The sequence below is a fragment of the Saimiri boliviensis genome, chromosome 2 (genome assembly GCF_048565385.1).
Source record: "Saimiri boliviensis isolate mSaiBol1 chromosome 2, mSaiBol1.pri, whole genome shotgun sequence".
In the NCBI taxonomy this organism is placed as follows: Eukaryota; Metazoa; Chordata; class Mammalia; order Primates; family Cebidae; genus Saimiri; species Saimiri boliviensis.
This window is the reverse complement of record NC_133450.1, coordinates 87,945,250-87,966,760: the sequence shown is the minus strand read 5'-3', so window position 1 is coordinate 87,966,760 and position 21,511 is coordinate 87,945,250. Positions and strand designations below refer to the sequence as shown.

General features: G+C 41.7%; 1 long non-coding RNA gene across 1 annotated transcript in view; it reads left to right on the top strand.

Moving 5' to 3' along the window:
* The window catches only part of LOC141583612 (uncharacterized), a 442,534-nt gene that overhangs the window by 8,200 nt on the left and 412,823 nt on the right, over window positions 1–21,511 (top strand). The gene's annotated exons all lie outside the window — the stretch shown is intronic.

Genomic DNA, 21,511 nt, shown 5'->3' with positions numbered 1-21,511 from the left:
AGGCGATTCTCCCGCCTCAGCTTCCTGAGTAGCTGAGATTACAGGTGCCTGCCACCATAGCCAGCTAATTTTTGTATCTTTAATAGAGTTGAGGTTTTACCATGTTGGCCAGGCTGGTCTTGAAATTCTGGCCTCAAGTGGTCTGCCCACCTTGGCCTCCCAAAGCCCTGAAATTACAGGCATGAGGCACTGTGCCCACCCTCTTCGTTTTCTTTTTAATCTGTAAAATGAGAAGTTTGAAATCTGACATTCCCAGAGTCCCTTCAAGACCTGAAACTTAAGATATCAAAGAGAAGACCTCATGTCTCAATCCTTTTAAACCCAGGTTACTGGTCAAAGGCAGGAATTTTCACAAACATCCTCATCTTTAGTGAGGCTTCTAAGTAGATTATTTTGAAGCCATACAAGTGATATATATTTTACATAGTTGACAAGTTATGGAAATACTTGAATGTAATAAATCCTTTTAATATTTCCTCCTCACTTTGAATTCCCTCTAATTGCCAACAATCGGAGAAAAGCCATGCTCAATTCGGTCCAAGAACTGAGGCCTCTGGGACCTTTGCTCCACTGGGGATATACGTTTTCCTTGCAAATGGGTGCATTCAACATGACTGCAGGCAGTGATGGGTGGCATTACCCACCCAGCCTGCAGCTGCTACATATCACGGTGTTAGCATCTGGTAGTGGTGTTGATGCCAGGGAAAAAGGTGTCCGTCCCATGGCTGTTAAGGACACCTGAGGAGAGGTGCCACCTCATGAGGAAGACTTTCTCTGTTCCCAAATCACTAAGGAACATTGCCGTGCATTTGTGCATAATTTTTGTGTATTTTAAGAGTTGTATATTTAAGAGCTCTCCTGAATTGCTGTTTGCTTGAGTGAATGTATTTTAAGATGTTTCTGGAGAATAGGAGAGAATGCAAAATGCAACAAGACAGCAAAATTTCAATCCTGAATTGCAACTTATGTCAAAATCGTGCTACTGGGGGCTTGTCAAATGTGCCTTTTAAAAAACGTGACTCTAAAGTTGCGTTGAGGACATTTGACCACAAGAGGACGCTCCAACAAAGCACCTCGCAGCTCAAAAATCTACATCTTTCTCAAACATTTACATGCAGTTTCTGGCTCGTCTTAGGATATAAAGCTTAATGTCACAAATATTGTTTCAAATTTTAAAAAGAGTTTTTTTTTTCTGTTTTGTTTTGTTTTGTTTTAAATAAAAGAAGATTGGGAGCTATAGCAGTGAATCCTGAGCTCAAGTTAAACTACTTTGATTAGCCGAAGGTGCTTTGTAATTTCTCCATCAGTTTCCAAAAAAGGGACAAGGGCTTTAAGAAGCTTTTCTTCCTTTAACAACCAAGCAAAACAACACAAACTGAAAACACTTTAAGAACATTTCGATTTCCAAACTAGGGCTTTGATGAATCATTTTCCTAAGAGTTTTAAGTCTAGAAATGTGATTTAAAAACTCCATTTTGCAATCTAGACGCGCCATGGGAGAAAATGCTCTATTACCTCTTCTAGGATGCAGATGTTTGGAAAAGCAACAGGGCAGGAAGGTATGTGATGGTCTCCGAAGTAAATTTAAGGCCTACGCTGCATTTACCAAGTAGTCAGTTAAAACTGGAGGGCGTAATTGCCGACAATGAACACCCTTGACGTTTAACCAATCTTTACTGATAATAAAATAATTAGAATAATTTATGTGTGTCTGTGCTTTTATTAACATGGCTTTACTTAAAGGAGATTCAGCTGGTTATTCATGGATAAGAGGGTCTCCCCTCCCACCTTCTGAGATGACATGTTTATACCCAGGCAGCACTTCTAAATTTTTAATAGAGAGGAAGAGATTCCATTTAATTAGGTAGAGTGACTTGTTTATATGCAGGTTATACATTTACGAGTTCTAATGAAGAACGGAAAATACCCATTGAGCAGCGTTTGAAGTTTAGCTTGTTTAAAGATAATTGTAAACCCAGCTCAATGGAAACAGCATCTCAGTCAATCAAGTGATTTGAGCATAGAGCAGAGGGAGTTAAATCCAGGTTAAATAATTGCACAAATCGCATGTCGATCAATGTTCAAAGGATTTTTTTTTTCTCTCAAATCAAAGCTCTTCCATTTTACATTTGATTGGAATACTGAAACTGGGTTGTAGAAAAAAATGTTAAGGATGTAACAAGATTTTTTTTTTTACTTAAAAAATCCCCACCCTTTATACAAAAGCCACCTTCTTTTTTCTTTTATATATTCTGTATAGCTTATTTTGTTTGTGAATTAGGTAACATAAACATGTCGCTGTCACAAAAACATTTTTTTCTACATTCATAAATCCTTTCTGGAAATGAGAAACCATTTTTTTCTTAAACTGTGACCTAAGGTAAAAATTCCAAATATTTGCATGCCTTGGATGATATTGCAAAAAAAGCCACCTAAACTAATGAGGTTTCTTGAATTGGTGTACAGAAATGAATTACAAAGCTTAAGAAGTTGAAGAGATTTCTCGTGATTTTTACAGCAACATTAATGATCGTATGGAATGAGAAATCGAGCTTTGTGTTATTACTATAGGATTAGTTTTTAGTTCCTGAAAGCTGGTCTATTTATAGGTATATAGGATGGAATTAAACTCTGAAAAGGTTAATTTAAAAAAAATGTTTTGTAGAAGGTCTATTTCCTATCACCTTTTGTAAGTTTCCCTTTGAATTGTAGTTGCAATATACATTTGGAGTGAGTCCAGGAAGCTTGAATAATAATGTAATCCCCGGTGGAGCCGCTCTTAGGAAAGGGAGTAGGATAAAGGAAATGCTACATACAGATTCCTGACAATATATTCATCTTGATATTATCACAGCTGATGGATTGCCGCCAGACTACTTCTAGAGCTTCCCCGGGCCATCTTTGGAGTCGTTGTTATTTCAGTACGAAAAATAAAACCCCCGCCATACAAAAGAAATAAAGCATCTTTAATGGAAAAGTAGTACCTTAAAAATATTCGTTAAACTTGTTTGGCTGCAAGGAGAAGAGAGAGTAGGGAATAAAAGACCAAAGGAGAGAGAAAAAGAAACTACTGTCCTTTGCTGAGCTCGCTGGCCCCACGTAAGGCTCTCAAACATTGTAACAGTTGCACGTCCATTTTCTTGTTCTTCTGTGTGCTTCTCTAATTTATTTTCATAAGAAAACTCTGTTCCTCTTGTGCGGAGCCAGCATAATGTCGCTGAAATCTTGGATGATCTGGTTTTAAGGTCAAACGAGACTTAATAAGGTGAGATTTGTTTTCTTACTGACCTTCTTATTGCTTGGGTCCCCCTGACAAGCTTCCGAGTGTTGGGGAGGAATTAGGGTAGCAGCTCTTCAGAAAAACGCATCCTGGCTGGGGCTCCACCTTGAAATAGGAGTGCAATAGACGGCAAACGGCTCCAAACCAGGGGGCACACATGGGCTTGCAGAATGCAAGGGGGGTCTTCCATTGAAGAAAGGAAGGGGGGCACCCAGCAGGATGAACACTAAATGTAGAAGACACTGCTGGTGGATTTATTTTTGTTTTAGGTTCTGGCAGATTGGCCAGTGCCCTCGATTGGAGCTCGAGCTGATCGGAAAGACTAGTTGTGGCCTAATTTTAAGAAACAAAACCTCCTAACTTTGTGGAGGCTGCTGGAGAGCAGGGCAAGGCATCATCCCTGTAACAGAAAAGGAAAGGAGTTTCATCCTTTTTTAAAAAAAGTTTCCTTAGGAGTCAAAACATACTGAATTTAAAGGAAATTAAAGTGAGAAAGAGTTTTGTGAACAAATTAAACACTCTTCCATTACAAGGAAAGGAGGAGAAAAATGTTTGAAGGTGGGGAGAATGCATTGTTACTAAAAATAAATAATTCCTGTCCAGTCTTGAAAAAATAGATAATTGAATTTAATAATCACTCATGGTCTTCCTTGATAACCTAATTGAACTAGGGAGCATTTACAGTGTTTTCTATCAGGGTGGATAATACATGTTTCATGTTCTTCCGGAGCTAGCACAGCAGCATTTTCACACCATTGTAAACAAGAAAAGATGCTGGTAGATTCCCCATTATTTTAGGCAGCCACGCGAGTCAGCGCAGGCATTCAGGATGGTGATGTGCTTCTGCCCACCTTCTAGTGTTGCAGAAAAGCATGCAGGAGAACCGAACAGAAGGGAGTTGCCAGGACAAGTGAAATGCCGCCGGGGACTCTGAAACTCCCTGTGCGGAGGGCTGGCTTCTGCAGGCCCTTTGGCAAGATAGTTACAGATGCAATGTTTCTGTCAATTCTCCTGCCTTATTTCACTCTTTGTTCCTTTAATGGGTGATTAGCCTTAGATTCTTGTTAAATCTATTCCTTTTGGGAAGATAAAATGATGTACATCGTTAAAACCATGTACTACCAGGAGAAACGTCAGTTGGAGCGGTGTTCTGTTCCAGGGGTGTTTTTTTCCTTGCGATGTGGCTGCTCGAATGCCGGCTGTTTGGTTGGCCTCACCCTTCGTTTCCTCATTGTGGACCTGCGTGCCGTCCTGTGGGATGAAGGGAAGAAGGTATCCACAACTGTCCCAGTGAAAAGAAATTCAGGATGAACCTAGTTCTATTTGCACGAGGGACAACTTCTTTCGCTGTTGGAGATAAGAAGGGACTTAGGCTTGGCACAATGGCTCACGCCTGTAATCCCAGCACTTTGGGAGGCTGAAGCGGGCGGATCACCTGAGGTCAGGAGTTCAAGATGAGCCGGACCAACGTGGAGAAACCCCGTCTCTACTAAAAAATATAAAAATTAACCGGGCGTGGTGGCTGGTGCCCGTAATCCCAGCTACTCGGGAGGCTGAGGCAGGAGAATGGCTTGAACTGGGAGGCGGAGGTTGCAGCGAGCCGAGGTTGCACCACTGCACTCCAGCCTGGGTGACACAGCGAGACTCTCTGGGGGTGGGGTGGGGGGGCTGGGGAGTGAGCAGGAAAGAAGGAACTTAACGACCAGCTACTCTGAGCTTTTCATTTCACAGAGGAGTAGACAGAGGCCCTTTGCAGTGCAGTCAATTGCTCAAGCTTCTCAAAGCAGTTCTAGGACCAGCAGCTTTGGCGTTCCCAGGAGCTTGTTAGAAATGCAGCAACTCGCTCTCTAACCCAGACCTAATGAATCAGTCTGCAGTTTAACAAGATCCTCCCTGCATGGTGAAGTCTGAGAAGCACTGATGCCCCAAACTAGAATTATGGCGCAGCTCAAAATTGCCTAATTACCGCAAGCGTCGTTACTTCTAAAAAAAAAGGTGCTGCCATAAATGATATTTTTAGCTAAAGGGGCATATTGAAATTTAAAAATATGAAATGCAAAGAGGGAAAGAGGCCTGCTATGCAGTGAGGGTGATGATCTGGGGAAAGGTGGTATTTAATGGTACAAACTTTCTGGATGGAAATTTGGTAATAGATATTAAAGTCGTAAAAATGCACACCCTTTCATCCAGCCATTCCACGTCTAGAAAATTATTCTGGAGAAATGACTAGGTTGAAGAGCTCTGTGAGGAGTATATTGTCATGTTTGATACCCCAAAGATTGAAAGCGGTCAAAATATCCAACAGTAGAGAGTAGCTAACGAAATTCTGGTACCAATAGTAGAATTCCGTGTAACTGTTTAAAATGATAAATGGGCCCGGTGCAGTGACTCATACGTTTCATCCTAGAACTTTGGTGTAGATGTTAAATTGGTGGCCTTGCTTACCGGATGGTCAGCGGAGCCTTCTGTTCTGCCATCTTGCTCTGCCCCAAGTCCTTCCAGCACTTTTGGAAGACAAGGTAGATTGCTTGAGGTCAGGAGTTGAAGATCAATCTGGCCAACATAGTGAGACCCTGTCTCTATTTAAAAAAAAAAAAAAAAATGAGCTGGGCCTGGTGGCTCATGCCTGTAGTCCCAACTACTCTGGAGGCTGAGATGGAAGGATTACTTGAGCCCAGGAGGTGGAAACTACTGTGAGCTAGAATTGTATCACTGCACTGTAGCCTGGGCAACAGGGAGAGACCCTCTCCACACCACTCTCCCCTCAGATAAATTATTTTATTAAATTTTTATATATGTGGAGGGTTCAAGTGTGGATTTCTTACGTGCATATATTACACAGTGATAAAGCCTGGACTTTTACTGTATCCTTCACCCAAATGGTGAATATTGGACCCAAGAGGTAATTTTCAACCCTTCTCTGCCTCCTACCCTCCCACCTTTTGTAACCTCCAGTGTCTCTTATTCCACTCAGTATGTCCATGTGTCTGCTCCATTAGCTCTCACTTACACAAGTAAGACCCTGACGTATTTGACTCGGCTTTGTGTTTCTGAGTTACTTCACCTAGTATAATGAGTGGGGACACAGAAAAACCATTATCAGTTGATAGGTCAAAAACTCAGGTTATCATACTGTGTATAAAATGATCTTACATTTTGTTTAGAAATAGATACATGTTGAGGCCGGACACAGTGGCTCAAGCCTGTAATCCCAGCACTTTAGGAGGCCGAGGCAGATGGATCACGAGGTCAAGAGATCGAGACCGTCCTGGTCAACATGGTGAAACCCCGTCTCTACTAAAAATACAAAAAATTAGCTGGGCATGGTGGCGCGTGCCTGTAATCCCAGCTACTCAGGAGGCTGAGGCAGGAGAATTGCTTGAACCCGGGAGGTGGAGATTGCGGTGAGCCGAGATTGTGCCATTGCACTCCAGCCTGGGTAACAAGAGCGAAACTCCATCTCAAAAAAAAAAAAAAAAAGAAAAGAAGAAAAGAAATAGATACATATTGAAAAGTGCAGAAGACCATGTAGCTAAGTGTTAACAGAAGTTATTTAGAATGTAAATTAAATATAGGTAAGAATATAGGTAATGTTTTTCTTTTTCCTTATTTTCATTTTAGGATTCTATTACAATTGATGTATTAGCTGATTAAAGAACATAAGATAGTTATTGCGGAAGGGTGTATTTTTAAGTTTGGAATATTTTACTTTCCAGACCACATTTCTAAAAAGAAAAATATTTTAACATTTTGTATGTAACTTTGTCATTGTGCTATGTGGTCATAATATATTAAATGCCTTCCTCCTCCAAGACAGTGAACACATTCAATATATTATGACCACATAGTATAATGACAGTCTTAATGACAAAGACTGTCTTAGGTGTCTTTATATCTAGGGTTTAGCCTGGAGCTTGGCACACAGCATGTGCTTCATGAATGTTTTAAATGGATGAATGAAGGAGTTTTGGAAGACTGTCTAAATACCTTTTTTCCTTCATATGACTAGCCTATGGCATTAAAGTCCTAGGCACACAGAAATTGATTGCAAAGTTCTCGTTGCGCTATTGGTTTAGCTATAATTTCTAGTCTAGTAGTAAATAACTCTCAGGTGAGGGTCAGAGTAGAATGAGTTGAGAGGTCAGGGCAGGGAGGCCCCTAAAGGCTCAGGGGAAATGGGCTTCCCATGGGCTGACCACTGCCTGTCCCAGCAGGGCTGACTTCTCCAGGTGGACCTGAGGGAGCGAAGTCATCCCTATGGGAAAAGGCAGGGGTCACCTCATGGGAGGTGTGGGGAGGTCTGCTCTTGTGCCTGAGTTCATGGACATTGGAAACTGGGTTTGCGGGAGTCAGTCTGTTTGTGTTTTTGTAGTTGTAATTTTGGATCTTACCTCATCAGGAGGCAGGATTTTGAAAGGCTTCCACGGAGGCTGACTCGGGCTCGCCCTGTTGGGTTTCTTCCGAGAAGCGCTGGCATGCCTTCTCTCACCTCATCCTCACTGCTGGCTGATGAGTTAGCTACCCATTTCATAGAGCAGGAGACTGAAGCTGAAAAAGGGGAAACTACCTGCTCCAGGTTCAGACATGATGCAGTGGAGTTGGGATCCAGATGCAGACCCCTGGACCCAAATCTTGGCCCTTCCACCATGTGCTACAGAAGTTGAGGCGATGGTCTGGGGCTTTCCTTTTAGCGCCGCCCTGTGCGGTGTGACTCTGCCAGTCAGCATGTATCTGGGCCTTTCTGAATCTTCCCAGTTCTCTTGTCAAATAGGATCTGTTTAAAAATGGTCCCTCAACATTCTGTGATCGTGTGCTTTCTTTCCTGCTTTTGACTCTAAGCCAAGTCACCAGAAAACCTATTTTATCACCTAAAAACATAAGAGAATAAAAAATAGTTTTAACACACTAACTTATGATCTAGAAATGGTCAAACAGTTCAAGCAAGTGGATTGCAAACTAAGAGGTAAATGCTAGCTTTAATTTGGAATTTATTCATACATTTCTGAGAGATTCATGACAAGTTTATTCATATATCTGTCTGAATACAGACTTGTTTCTTGGGATACTGCAGTTTCTGTATTTGTAAATGTTAACAGTATAAAAAATAAAAGTTTTAATCTCCAAACTTGTGGAAAACATTTCTGGTGTTAATTGTTACAGTAATGAAATATGAATATTTGTTTGCAGATCTTTTTGGCTGTTTTCCATTTGGAATTTGTATAGTAATATAGAAGGATCTTGAAAGCCGTGGAGGAAGTCATGATTTGGTCCAAATTAATATTCAAGAGGTTGCTCTCTTTTGCCCTCCCCTCCTCTTTTGAGACAGGGCCTTGCTCTGTCACCAGGGCTGGACTGCAGTGGCACGATCAGAGCTCACTGCAGTCTCAGACTCCTGGGCTCAAGGGATCCTCCCACTTCAGCCTTCCTAATACCCAAGAGATTTCAAAATCAAAACAATATGAAATGACCGAGTTTTGAGTTCCCACTCCCTGAAATGGGTTATGTCTTCACTGTAACAATTTGTAACTGACACTTACTTGTATGATTATTTGAATGAAGTCTGTCTTTGCCACGAGCACTTCAGGAGGGCAGGAGAGCCATACCTGTTTGGCTTGTCATTGTTTTTCAAATACTCAGCACATAATAGCACATATCATAATGGCAACAGCAGTAATAATGCATAAGGGGCCGGGCATGGTGGCTCACCCCTGTAATCCCAGCACTTTGGGAGGCCAAGGTGGGTGGATCACTTGCGGTCAGGAGTTCGAGACCAGCCTGGCCAATATGGTGAAACCATGTGTCTACTAAAAATAGAAAAATGACCGTGGCATGGTGGCACGTGCCTGTAGTCCCAGCACTCAGGAGACTGAGAAAGGAGAATTTCCTTAATCCTGGAAGCAGAGTTCGCAGTGAGCCGAGATTGCACCACTGCTTTCCAGCCTGGGCAACAGAGCAAGACTCTGACTCAAAAACAAAACAAAATGAAACAAAACAGAAGCTGCATAAGGGATAAGTAATATTTGCTGGGCTTGTGATGTGTGTTGACCATCTCATTTAGTTTTCTTAATTTAATGTAACCTCTTGACAAATATTGGTTGAATGACTTTTATATAAATGAAAAATCAATTTTGAGTTTATACATCTGGTAGCTGTTTAGTGCTGTGAAGGTTTGGGAGGCCATTTATTATAGTAAAAGCTGGAAGCCATTAAACTCGAAGTGATTCCACAAAACAGAGCTTTTTTGTGTGCGTCCGAAAAATACATTTTTCACTTTTTTACATTCTTTTTAATTTGTGGGCTCCTAGAACAGACTTTAAGAAACAAAAGGCTAGAGACTCCCTAGCTACTTAAAAAAAATAGAACAGCAATGCTATTTTAACATTGGGTGTTAATTCTAATCAGGACATCTTTGATGAGCAGCTTTCAACTCTAATGGTGGGAGGTTGTCTTTCAAGAAAGTTTTAAGCTGACATCTGTGTTGCTGCTGCAGTAACCTCCACTTAATTTATTGTCATTTAGTGCAAAAATTGATGAGAACATAACCTTTGTAAGGTTTTTATGTTTTATTGCCTATAAAAGATAAAATATGGGGTAAAAGGAAGTAAAATAGTATTTTGTTAGGTCAGGGGATGGATTTATGTTTTAACTAACTGATAGAATAATCAGAGGGTCATAAAGATCAGAGTATCTGCCTCCTATCTCTTCTCTTTTTATGTGTGCATTCAACAAGCTTCTCTTTGTGGCTGTCAGACCCATGGGAGCTCACCCAAACACCAGGCCCCCTTTGTCCGAGGGTATTAACTCAGCTGTTTAGATCCAGAATACCAGGAGGCTTCTGTTGCGCACATTAAGCAATTGGGATAAGTCTAAATGAATCAGATACTTGACATGTGCAAATGGGATGTGTGTTCACAAGGGACTCTGGGGCTACATTGTGTCTTGAATGGACAGGCAAAAACAAAGTGTGTGAGTTATATTGAATTTTGCAGGAAACACACAAAGAGACCCTGGTCTTTGGGAATTGCCAGTGACTGTCGTGGAGGATGATGCCGGGAAGGGCCAGCCTTGCTAGTTTCCTCAACACTCCATTCACAGCATTAAAAAAAAAAAATGCGGGAAAGAAAAGATAATAAATTTCAAAATGATTAAGATTTTATAACCTAGGCCAGTGGTTCTCAAACCTTAGCATGCAGAGGAAGCCCCCTTGGTGCACTGGTTAAAACCCGCATTGCTGGGCCCACCCCCAGGGTTTCTGATTCAGCAGGTCTTGGGTGGGGCTTTAGAGCCTTTGATACGGTTTGGCTGTGTCCTCACCGGAATCTCAACTTGAATCGCATCTCTCAGAATTCCCATGTGTTACGGGTGTGACTCAGGGGGAGGTAATGGAATTGTGGGGGCCCATCTTTCCCGTGTTATTTTTGTGATAGTAAGTCTCGAGATCTGATGGGTTTACCAGGGGTTTCTGCTTTTGCTTCTTACTCAGTTTTTCTTGCCACCACCAAGTAAGATGTGCCTTTGACCTCCTGCCGTGACTCTCAGGCCTCCACAGCCAGGTGGCGCTGTGGGGCCAATTAAACCTCTTTCTGTTACCAGTTTTGGGGACCTCTTTATCAGCAGCGTGAAAACGAACTAATACAGTTTGCATTTGTTTGAAGACAGTGTCTTGCTCTGTCATCCAGGCTGGAGTGCGGTGGTGCAATCATGTCTCAGTGCAAACTCAACTCCTGGGCTCAAGTGATCTCTCCTGCCTCAGCCTCCCAAGCAGCTAGGACGACAGGCATGCACCACCAGGCCTGACTAATTTTTCTGTATTTTTTGTAGAGATGGAGGTCTCACTGTTTCCCAGGCTGGTTTCTAACTTAAAAACACACAGCCGGTAAATAACTGAACAAGAATTTGAACTCAACCTTCTAGATCCCCACTGAACACTCTTTCTACTCCCAATCATGGAAGAAAGCAGATTTGGGGAATGACAGAGTTTGGCTCTGTGTCTGCACCCGAATTTCATGTTGAGTTGTACACCCACAATTCCCACATGTTGTGGGTGGGACCCAGTGGTAGAGAACTGAGTGATGGGAGCGGTTTCCCCCATACGGTCCTGGCGGTGGTGACGAGGTCTCATGAGATCTGACGGTTTGGTAAGAGGAAACCCTTTCCCTTGGCTCTCATTCTCTTCCTTGCTGCCATGTGAAATGTGCCTTTTACCTTCCACCAAGGTTGTGAGGCCTCCTCAGCCAGGTGGAACTGCAAGTCCAATAAACCTCTCTCCTTTGTAAATAGCCCAGTTTCTGGTCTGTCTTGTTCAGCAGCATGAAGAATGGACTAATATGCAGGGAAGATCATTGATTCTATTGGAAAGTATTTTTCATTTCTGAAGCTTAGTGTTGATTCCAGTAAATCTAGTTGACTCTTGACCTGTTTCTGTCCCTGTATGCTCTTTGGTTGTGAGAACAGATGGCTTTCAAATATGCCCTGTTCCCAGGAGAGTCCGGCTCCTCGTGTGTGACTACTGACGGCTTGGAAGCTTTTCCTCAGTTAATCCCCCACTCCCAACATTCTTCTACATTGCAACTCAGTGTTCAGGTTAAGTGAAAATACTTATTTCCTAGTGCGCTAAAAGTATCTTCTATTCCCCCATTGTCTTGATGTATCTGGGTACACCTGGTGTTTTCTCTCTTGTTCTCTGTGGGTGTGAACATTTTGACCTCTGAGGGTGTGTAACCTCAGCATGGTAATTGCGATTCATGGCCAGTCGACAGGCGATCTGTGTTCAAGTCCTGCTTCTACCTCTCACTTGCTGATCATGGCCAAGTTTTGGACTTAACTACACTTGAGCTTTGTTTCCTGGTCTGTAAAATAGGAATAATGCAGTTAACAGAGGCTTACTGCAATCATTAAAGGACATGATTTATGCAGAGTTCCTTGGTAACGGGATTACTGTGTTCTGGGCTGGCTCCAGACACAACTGGGTGGTGGGTGAAATTTCCTTGGTTTACTGTCCCATGCTTAATACCCGCTCCTCCCCCTGCCCTGTAAATGCTGATATGTTCCTTTTTCCTGAGATGCACCTGCTCTGTAGTACGTCCAAGATCTCAAACCCCAAAAATTATGTTGCCACAATTGGCAGAAGTGGGAGATGTTTCAATGCAGGCTTTTTTTGAGGGAGTGGGGTGCCTGGTAAAAGTAAAATTATCTTGTAGGTGGCCATGGGTCCTGATAACACGAGGAAATGAATATGTATGCAACTGTGTGTGTGTGTGTGCGAGTGTGTCAAGAACTGACAGGCCTCATCGTTAGAACCTCCCTTCCTCCCCAACATCCTCAATCTTGCTGCACCCCAATTCTTCAAAGATTTTATTGACTCTATGGCTGGATGGGGATTGCAGGAAATCGTTTTACTTTGATCTGCTCACTGTAGCTTCTTAAGTTCCCAGTTTCTTTTATTAGTTCCCAGTATTTAGAGTCAGTGCAAGATCTTTGCCCAAGATCTCCACATCGTTTTTCACACCGTCTATTGCCCGAGATCTCAGTATCTTTTTCTACATCCTGTATCAGTCCATTCTCACATTGCTAGAAAGAAATACCTCAGACTGGGTAATTTAAAAGAAAAGAGGTTTAACTGGCTCACAGTTCTGCAGGTTGTACAGAAAGCATGGTGACTTCTGCTTCTGGGAGGCCTCAGGGAGCTTTTATTCAAGGCCGAAGGCAAAGTAGGAGCAGATACATCTCATATGGTGATACGGTTTGGATTTGTGTCCTTGCCCAAATCTCATGTCAAATCATAAGCCCCAGTGTTGGAGCAGGGGCCTGGTGAGAGGTGATTGGATCATGGGGTTGGACTTTCCCCTTCATGTTCTCCTGCTAGTGAGCTCTCATGAGATCCTGTTGTTAAAAGGTGTGTACTTCCTCCCCCATCTCTCTCTTCCTCCTGCTCTGGCCACGAAAGACATGCTTCCTTTCTCTTCACCTTCTGCCATGATTGTAAGTTTCCTAAGCCTCCCCAGTCATGCTTCCTGTACAGCCTGTAGAACGATGAGCCATTTAAACCTCTTTTCTTTATAGATTACGTAGCCTCAGGGGGTTGTTCATAGTAATGCAAGAATGGACTAATACACACGGTGAAAACAGGAGCTAGAGAGAGGGAGGTGCCACATAGTTTTAAATGACCAAATCTCATGAGAATTCACTGACTATTATGAGGACAGTACTAAACCATTTGTGGTGGGAAACCATTCATGAGAAGTTCGTCCCCATGATCTAGTCACCTCCCATCAGGCCCCTCCTCCAACATTGAAGGTTACATTTTAACACATGATTTGAACAGGGACATACATCCATACTGTATCACACCCAAACTATTTTCATACAGCTAATACGTTAAATCTCAGAAATGACTTGAAGATAGGCATGTCTAATTCCAGCTGCTTTGTCCTGATGCTAGCGGGGGAAATGCAGGCTCAGGATCCTTGAGCCTTAGGTACCACGTTAGCATCTGCTTGCTCCCTCCCTTCTGACCTCCCGTCTCCATGCAGCTGGTTTTACAGCCCTCTCCCTCCCTGCCCATCCTTCCACCCAAAAACAACCCACAGGGCTGAGAAACCATTCTGAGTCCTTATAATAGGGATGAGATGCTTTATTTTTTTGGCGGGGGGCGGGGCGGTGAGGTTGAATGAAAATAGCTACATTGCAAGTTCTAATTGCAATCAACCATCGAAGCCTAACTGAAGGATTTACTCACTCCAAGTGCCCATGTGTTCTTCATACTTCTGCATTTACTAAAGATACAAGAAATCAAGCCTATAATTTGGTCAATATGATTTGACAACTTCATGAGAAAAACAATCGTATTGTTGTACCCAGTGAGAGCGTCACTTCTCTGCTGGTAACAACGAGGCTCGTGTCATCTCTTCTGTGGTTTGCTGCCCCATTCTCTGGTTAACCCTGGTGATGAAGCATGACACCAATACCTAAGACCAGAGACAACCTAAGAAATGCACTGTTGGTATGGGATTCTGTCTCTTCACAGTGTACATAAAGAGATAAAGCAGCTGGTGTTTTCTTCTTGGTCCTTCTCTCGGTGCTGGGTATGGGCCAGTGAGCATCAGAAGGCTAGAAGGAGCTGTACAGCTTCAATGCTAACTGAGTCGTTACGGATGAACTTGGATTCATGATTTGTCTCCTAATTCTCCAGGATGGAGGAAAAACCCTCTTTATCAGCATCCCTGCTCCTCCCTCTGAATGAAGACTCTTGATCCAAACCTGATTCTTCAAAATCATCCTGGACACTTTCCTCTTCCTCACCTCACAATCCAGCTACCCACTAAATACTGTTGATTGTATCTCAAGTCTCTCTGGACTCTGTCCCTTCCTCGTCCCCACAGTCCCTGCCCTGGCTCAAGCTACCGCATTTCTTACGTGGACTGCAGTGGTCTCCTGTCATTTCTTTCTGTCCTGGGCTTACTCTGGATCATCTGTCCTGACCCAAACTCCTAGAACAGATCAAGCATTGCTGTGATGGATACAGTTCGTTGCCTCCCAGAATCAAGCCCACACTCTTCTTGTAGGAAGGAATCCAACATTTTTACTAATCTTGCCTTGTCCACACCTCTAGCTGTATCTATCTACTGGCTTCTCAAGGCAAGCTAGAAAACATTATTTTCACTTTCCCAATGTGGGACATTCCCTTCGTTGTCTGGGCCTTTGTGCAAGCCGTTTCCTCATGTTCTTTTTGACTGTGCTGTGTCTGAATAACTGTTCTCAGCTCAAAGGTCATCTCCTCTTTGGATTCTTCCCTGACTGCTCAGGCATCATGGACAACTCCCTCCTTGTGACTTTGTATATAAAAATCTTACGGAATTGGCAACACTATATCGCACTTGTTTTTACAGGTGCTTGGAGGAAAGGCTCCACATACCATTATTATTATTATTGCAGTATTTGCATTTTGATTCTTTAGCACATTTTAAACCTATTTTAAATAAATTTTTATTATAGATATATACAAAAGATTGTTCAAATGTATATGTGCACTTAAAAAAAAAACCATGACCTTAAAATCAAACACGTATGTGTCCATTACCAGGCCTTAGACATAGGGGTTGGTTAATGCCCCAGATATTTCCCATGTTCCTTTTTGATCTCTTCTGCCTCTCTACTCCCTACAGGTAATAACGATTATTCTGAATTTCACGTGAATTATTAACTTGCTTTTCTTTATAGTTTAAAAAAAAATGCTACCTAAGTATATATCCCATGGCCATATGTTTAATTTGGTCTGGTTCTGAACTTTATGTAAATGAAATTGTTTTGTTTGTACTCATTTATGACTCAGTTCTTTCTTTTCATTATTATGTTTATGAAATTTATTCTATTAATATGTGTTGCTATAGTTCATTTTTTTCATGGTTGTATAAATCTCACTTTGTGAACACATTATATTTTATTTACTGAATCTACTGTTGACTTGTTTCTAGGTTTTGCGATTATGAACGTCGTTCCTGTGCACGTTCTTACCCGTAGCTTCTGGCACACATGCAAGATTGGCAGGGTGACAGATAAAGCTGAAAATGAGACATCCAGGTAGAATATATTGGCAGGTTCCCCTTTAGGAGGCATTTCTAAATGTTTCCCAAAGTAGTTGTACCAGCGGCCATGTCTTTTTTGTTATGTTGGTATCACTAGCACCTAGGACAATGAATGGCCAAGCACAGTTGCCCCATAGATATCTACTACTGAATGAAGGTAGAACCACAAAGAGCGTGTTGTGACGTTTGTCTGCCAATTATTCTGGGAAATAAAGTCAAAGCAAGCACTCTTTCCACCCCACCTGTAGCCTGTTGAATAGCCCTGTAGGCTTGGTTTAGAAAGATACATTTTAATAATAATATTGACAGGAGTGTTACAATGGTAATGTCTTACATCACTTTAAAAAAGAATTCTTGGCAGATCCAGTTAAAACTATGGTTGAAGCAGGTAGAAACTGCAGAGCAAAGTGGGTCCCAACTATCCTGTAGAAATGGATATTCTCTTCCCAATGAGCCATTGAGTTGTAATTATAGATTACCGAGGGGCTAGATGTTGGGGAGCTAGGCTGCCTTAGCATGTGAGTTTTTTGTCATTCTTATTCCAGAGCTTGGAGCAGGCGTCCCCAGACTTTTTACACAGGGGGCCAGTTCACTGTCCCTCAGACCGTCGGAGGGCTGCCACATACTGTGCTCCTCTCACTGACCACCAATGAAAGAGGTGCCCCTTCCTGAAGTGCGGCGGGGGGCCGGATAAATGGCCTCAGGGGGCGGCATGCGGCCCGCGGTCCGGTCCGTAGTTTGGGGACGCCTGGCTTGGAGTATATAGGTCTTTAACAGAGCAGAGCCTAATGCTGCTGGAATGGTTGTGAAAGATCACAGATTTATAGTGCTACAATGAGAGAGACAGGGATGGACTTTCTGAGTACCAAAGCACTGCTAAGCCCTGTTCAAATGCAGGTTACAAATTTAGACATGAATTTAATTATGTTCTTTGAAATACCTCTCCATAAACCAATATGTTAGGGCTTCCCTCTCTTATCCTAGCCTTAGTTAATAAATTGGTTCTTTAAAATACCTATTTATTTTGAAAGAATTTTATATTCACAGAAGAGTTGCAAAGATCTTAAGGGGAATTTCTGTATACCCTTCTCTCAAGTTTCACTAATGTTAACAACATCTTACGTAACCACAGTACACTTACCAAAGCTAAGCAGTTCCTGTTGGCACAACACTCTTAACTATAGACTTTGCTCTGATTTCACCAAGTTTTATACCAACGTTCGCCGTCTTTCTAGAAATCAAACCAGAATACCATGCTGCATTAGACACAGCTGTTTTGTCATCTTAGGCTCCTCCAACTGGTGACAGTTTCTAGTCTCCTTGTTTTTCATGACCTTGGTTCCTTTAAAGGGTATTGTTCAGGTATTTTGTAGAATCGTCTGTCAATTTGGGTTTGTCAGATGTTTTCCCATAATTATACTGGTTTGGAAAGAAGACCCAGATGTGAGATTACCTTATGTCATGTGAGGGGATACAAAATAAGATAACTGATCACTGTGATGTTACTCTTGATCACTTGGTTAAGATGATGTGTAGCAGACCTCTCCACTATAAAACTACTAGTTTTCCCTTTCCGTACTTTATTCATTAGACTTGAGTCACTAAGACCAGCCTACACTAAAGCAGAAGGGAATTCAACTCCAACTCCAGTTCCTGAAGTGAGGAATATCAGAGAATTTGTGGACATACATTAAAATCACTATAGCAGTTAGTATTTAGGTAGATATTTCCAGGCTATGAGTATGTCCGTTTTCTCCAATTTTTTAAAACAGGAGACAGAAGATAGAACATTCAGAACCTGAAGAACAGAAATGAGTCAAAATAAATTTTTGATAAAAGTATTTTAATTTTTTACTGAAGGTAATACATAATATTATAGTAATAAAATAATTACTGTTTATTTTTGGGCCTTTCTCCTGCCTCAAAAATTGAGTCGTTGAAATCCACACGTAGATAAAGTAAGCTTTCCTTATAACCAACTTCTGTGGATGACTTCCAGTGACTTCACTTATATAATAAACATTGATGATATCTATTCACAATTTTATTTTTCTAAGTTAGGACATTGAAATTTGTCTGTATTTTTTCTAAATAAAGAAAATGGCCAAGAATACCCGCAACTGGCAATGCAAACTCTTCTAAGGGTTTCCTGGCATAAAAAACAACAACAACAACAACAACAAAAACGAGCAAACTATACACTATTAGCTTGTGAATCTATACTAACTCCTAGCATTAATGTTGAGGATTAGTTCTATTAAAATAATCTTACAGAATTTTTGCCAAAATTTTCCAGAAGACCATTAAGTAATTTTTAGAAAATTAGTTTTCTTTGATTAAAATGTTAGGGTTATATGTTTCTTATACTATTCTGTGTCTAAATCAGAGGTTCCTAATATGGGTTGTCTGAATTCTTTATCAGTCTGAATTCTTATTTGCTAGTCTCAGAAACTAACTTTGCTTATTTAACCCCCCAAAAGAAATCCGCTAAAAGCATGTTGGGTAGGATTAGAGAATGGACTTGGAGTCATCTATGCAGCCAGAAAGGGTTTCTGCAGTTTGGCTGCAGAACTGATCAATGAAAACATAGCAGCGCCGAAGGTTCAGTCAGAGGAATCCTGGGCCATCCCTAGTTCTTCGGGTCACTGGCTTCTAGTTCTGGGTCTAGCTCAGATCGAAAGCTTGACCTGTGCCTGTACCCTGACGGCAAGGGAAGCTGAGTTAGTGAGTATCTCCTCCTATGGTGGAGAAGGCTGTTCATTAGGTGTGGAGCTCCCCAAGAATACTAAAAAGGGTTCAGATACGGGCAACTGAAATGAAAGGCAGATATTCACTGCAGACTCCTTATGGATGAAACCCCTTACACTATATATTTCATTTGGTTCTCAAATAAGCCATTCATTCAACATTCCACAAACATTGATGGAGTACCTACTATGCGCCAGGGGCTTTCTGAGTCCTTGGATTTCATCAGTGAACAAAACCAAAATCACTGTTTTTGTGGAGTTTCCATTCTGGCAGGAAAAGCCAGTATATCATCCAGACTTGCACCTCAAAATGTCCAGTGAGCTCGTGAACTGATGATATCAGATATTTATGGAAGTATCAGTGAATGTAGGGCTAAAACATTAACCCTGGTTGAAAAGTCTCTAAGAGGAGCCATTTGACCTGGATTGTTGAAAAGAACTTTTGGGAATGATGGAGACACTCTGTATCTGCACTGTCCAGTACAGTAGCTACTTGCCACATGGGGTTATGGAGCCCTTGAAATGTGGCTATTTCCTTAGTGCAACTGAGGAGGTAAGTATATAGCTACAGTGTCCAGTGGTTACTATGTCGGTCAGCACAGAGTTAGAGCCCCCATTTCTTCCCCCACTTGGAATGGTTGGATGATTGCCCCTCCCTCAGTGTAACCGAGTTTCGAGGTGTATTCTCTGAACTAAGTGGCACCATGAAGGTAAGAGGATGGGGGTACCGTACTGAAAACAGGGGCATTACCTGAATTTGAGAACCTGGTTGTCTTTGGATTGGCTTACCAAAATGCTGGCAGCCAGCTTCTACTTTCACGTATGACATTAGGAATTTAGTATCTGATGAATCTGACTAGTCTAGGAAAAAAAGACCCTGTATTAAAACTCGGGGTTGTCCTATAAAGCATTCCAGTCAGATCACCTGGGGTAAGACCCATAGTTGGCAACTCGACTTGTATGTCAGAACTTCCAATCAGATTTTTAGTGCTGTAGTCTTAAATGTGAACAGACAGTTAAGGATCACTAGACTTGTGAGGATATCTTCCTTCTAAAAGGAAATAACCTAAGAAAAGAAACAAAAAAATAAATTTGAGAAAATAGAGACAAATCAGAGAGAAGATTTTTTTTTTTTTTTTGGCTTTACATCTTTATTGACGCTTCCTGTCTTTGCACTGAAATTGTATGTCATTGAAGGAGCCCAACAAGCTTTGGAAACAGTCTCTTAACACGTCACCATTTACAGCTGGGGCAAGGCCCGGGTGAGTAGGGGTAAGTCCCAGGTGGCAGTGGTGAACCAGGCATGGAATAGCCCAATTCAAGTTGGGGGTCTCTGTGCGGTGGCACTTCAGTGTTTAAACTTCTGCGTGCAGTGTAAAGACAGCTGGCTACAGTGCTACCCTGCAGTAAAGACCAGCCACGGTGACTGGCTCTTCCTGCCTTCCTCCTCCCAGCCTACATTTGGATGGAGACTCTGCGGTGAAGTCAGGCCCAGTCCAGGGCCCTCAGAGTGCAGCTATAGGTGGAGGCCTTTCCAAGTCTTCCAGTTGTCCAGTTAACATGACAGAAAAGTGAGTGGCCACATTTGCCATGTGCCTTACTCTTGACGGCCTGGCTGGACGCAGTAAGGCACGGTGGCCTCAACAGCAAGGGAAGGCCTTTAGGGTGAGACAGGTGGGAGGATATATGTGGAAAACTCTAGCCCAGTGCTTCTATTACATATAAAACCGAATATATTAAAGCTTTGGAGTTTTTACAACTGTCTTTCCCCTGACCTCTCCCTCGCCACACCTTCACATGAATTCTTGTTGCTGGTGCAAGATGATTTTGCATTCACAAAGTGAGAATAGAATACTATAATAAATAATCAGAAGAAGAAAAACTACAAGTCTTGGGGAAAAAGCGACACAAATTGGAAGCTCCACATAAAATTTGGAAAATAAGACTGAGGAAGTCTTCAAGAAACTAGATAAAATCAGATGACAAAGAAACATAAATTAGGATAAAAATACAAGAAAATTTAGGTCAGATTAAGAAATCTAACACCTGAATAACACACATTCCTGAAATAGAGAATTCAGAAAATTATCAGACAGATTATACAAGAACATTTCTTAGACTTGAAGGACATGAGTTTGCAAAATGAAAAAAAAAAACAAAACACCAAGTGCCTAGCAAAAAATAAATCCTTACCAACTCAACTAATACGGTTTAGATCTGTGTCCCCACCCAAATGTTATGTTGAAATGTAATCCCCAATGTTGGAGGTGGAATCTGGTGGGAGATAATTGAATCATGGGGACAGTTTCTCATGGTTTAGCACTGCCCTCCTGGTGTTGTTCTTGTGACAATTCTCAAGAGTTTGGGTTATTTAAAAGTGTGTAGTGCCTCTCCTTTCTCTTTCTCCTGCTCTGGCCGTGTAAGACAGACGTGCTTCCCCTTTGCCTTCCACCATGATTGTACGTTTCCCGTTTCCCCAGAAACAGGTATTGCCATACTTCCTTTATAGCCTATGGAACAATGAGCCAATCGAACCTCTTTTCTGTATAAATTACCCAGTCTCAGGTATTTCTTTATAGCAATGTGAGAATAGACTAATACATCACCTGTTGATAATATTTGAGCAGTGAAGACAAAGGAAAGGTCCTAAAAGTTTCCAGAGAGGTAAAGGGAAGACTGTATTCAAAAAATTGGAAATCTGAGTCACTTTGGACATCGTATGTGCTCTCCAACCTAGAATTTGGTACCCAGCCAATGTATCAACTAAGCGTAAGGGTTGAATAAACTTTTTTTCAGACATATATGGCCTCAAATATTTTATCTCTCATAGATTTTTTCTCATAAAAAATTGAAAGAAGTGTTCTATGAAAACAATAAATAATTATTGTGATAGTTAATAC